General features: G+C 40.1%; 1 pseudogene; it reads right to left on the reverse strand.

The window, feature by feature from the left end:
• Positions 1-2299: 2299 nt before the first annotated feature.
• On the reverse strand, positions 2300-2387 carry LOC124546271 (annotated as a pseudogene).
• Positions 2388-2848: the final 461 nt, after the last annotated feature.

A 2848-nucleotide genomic window follows, 5' to 3' on the forward strand; every position in this document is an offset into this window, starting at 1 on the left:
ACATTGTAATGCCACGGCGACAGAGAGTAGACAGAATTAGACAAATGGTTAATCTGCACACAAGAAAGTTGCAATATGTATAATGGGAACTAAATGTAAATTTGTATCTAAAAATATTACCTGAGTAGTTGACATAAATTATGGGGAATAAAACTGTACAAAAGCACAGATGGTACACCAGCGGAGGGAAGATAATGGCGTAAGAATACGTTTCTACAACGTCGCATCCCCCTTGAAAAAAGCCACTCGTCAATTTTTTCTGATATCCTGAGAGTGTGCACTTGTTGAAAACGCAATGACTAGCATTATTTTCTTTCTTTCATGTCGAGCGACTAAGCCCACATTTCCAAAATATAATATCGACTATTGGTGCAGCAAGAGGAATGAATATTAACAGTGCGTGCAACACAGCAGTTCCAGTAATTAAAGTGACCAACTATGTAAGAGAAGCTATGGAGAGACGAGGAGCGACTACTGCAACATTTATTTATGGTTGAAAATCGCGTTGTATTGTACATAACTGTACCAATACATTTTTGTTAAAGACGTTCGATGTATTTTATGAATCTGTTCATCTTCGAGTCCCGAAAGGTATTTAAATATGCACCGCACATTTCAATGCCCAAAGAAACTTTTTTGTATTTTCTCGCTCGCTACGTGCAAACTATTTATCGTATGGAAAAAAATTAATAGGATTTTTTATAAAAATTTAATGTAGTTAAATTTTATACTCAGATATTCGTTAGAGGCCGTAGTTTTCTAATTATTCAAGAAAAAACCTACAAAAGTGACCTTCAAACGCATCCCGGTTACGATACTCAGCACACGCTGGGCAGGATTCCTGGTATTTTGTTCATGGCACTACCTCTCACAAAAATTTGCGACGGCACGAATTATTTCCCACATTCCACCATATTGGTCTTTATAGACTGTCCATATTATAGCGTTGTAAAATTTTAGAAATTGTAAAATTGTAAAATTGGCATTTGTGTAAATTTTACCTAACAATTTTTTAAATTTTAACAACATGAAATAAACAATTACATCGTTGTATTCTTTAAGCTCCATTACTACGAAACTGGTGTGCTTGTAAGGATTGAATTTGGGTCGAATTGTCAATGTTATTTGCCTTAGCGCAATGTTCATAAAAACCATTTTTCTTCCATTACCCCCACGCAAACGTTTAAATTAATAACGTTAACGAAGTAGCCGACTATACTGGTAGCTAATAGCCTGAACAATACAAACAGAAACGGTAGAATATCGGGAATATTTCGTGTAGTTGGAAATTTTTGTGCGGCAGCAGGAGGGAGTACCACGAACAACATATTAGAAATCCTGCATAGCGAGAGGTGAGTGTGAGGTTGGGGGTGCGTTTGAAAGTCACTTTTGTACTTTTCTCTTGAGTAATTCGAAAACCGTGGTCCCCGGCGAGGAAGTATCTCAGTACAAAATTTAACTACTATAAATTTTCTACAAAAGAATCCTCTACATTTTTTCTCTAGGGCTAGCAGTTTGCGCATAGTGACCGAGAGAATATGAAAATCTAGCGATTTGTGTTGGAAGGCTAAATATAACATTCTGGGTTGCATAAAACAACATCGGTAGGGGCAGATGAATCACCCTTTATGTTTTAGATATATATGTACCACGCTGCTGGCAGTATGGCTCAACGAGCCAAAGAGATGAAACGAAAGAAAAAAAAAAAAGTGGGCGGAAGACCACTGATATCATTTAATATCAACCTAAACCAGACTGCCATAGACGTCTACTGCATATATTTACTCCGTTACAAGGCTCTTTCGTTGAATTAAAGCCGCTACTTAATGCTGTAGTGGCAAAGATGTAAAATACATAAACTGCAGCCACCTTTCGAACTGACTTACGCAGATAATTATAGGGATTCCTACAACTTAACATGGACTCCAAACCACAGTACAACTCGGCATATGTTTTTCAATAAGAAGGGTTTACAGAGGTGAAAGAAGTGATACATAACACACATAAAATCCTAGGACTGACCTGGTATCTAACAATATTCGATTTGGACTGGTAGTTCGCCAGTTTGCCACTGTGAAACACTTCACGATTTTGGGTGTTCAAATGGTTCAAATGGCTCTGAGTACTATGGGACTCAACTGCTGAGGTCATTAGTCCCCTAGAACTTAGAACTAGTTAAACCTAACTAACCTAAGGACATCACAAACATCCATGCCCGAGGCAGGATTCGAACCTGTGACCGTAGCGGTCTTGCGGTTCCAGACTGCAGCGCCTTTAACCGCACGGCCACTTCGGCCGGCGATTTTGGGTGTCATCCTTGCATAGGGGCCATGCTAATCTTGTCTGTATCGATCCAATTTTAGTACATGTACCGCCTAAGCAAGTACATCATTGACCCCTCGAGCTGCACATATATTATAACGGAACTGAAAAACCGCAGAATGACTCAAACTGTGCAAATGGCTCTGAGCACTATGGGACTTAACATCTTAGGTAATCAGGCCTCTAGAACTTAGAACTACTCAAACCTAACTAACCTAAGAACATCACACACATCTATGCCCGAGGCAGTATTCGAACCTGCGACCGTAGCGGTCGCGCGGTTCCAGAGTGTAGCGCCTAGAACCGTGCGGCCACTACGGCCGGCAGAATGACTCGTCTAAGTTTTTTCTCAATTACTGCAGTCGCAAATCTGTATTGCAAAATGCAGCTGGACTAAATACCAGGATGGTATGAAGCACGCCACCGGAGGAGAGAACGTTTGTTACACAGTAACACAAGGTTCAAAACGATCTCCGTCGGCGCGACTCTACAGAACCGAACCACTGTACAATAACTGACCACATCG

The sequence above is a fragment of the Schistocerca americana genome, chromosome 8, assembly GCF_021461395.2.
Source record: "Schistocerca americana isolate TAMUIC-IGC-003095 chromosome 8, iqSchAmer2.1, whole genome shotgun sequence".
NCBI classification, from domain to species: domain Eukaryota; kingdom Metazoa; phylum Arthropoda; class Insecta; order Orthoptera; family Acrididae; genus Schistocerca; species Schistocerca americana.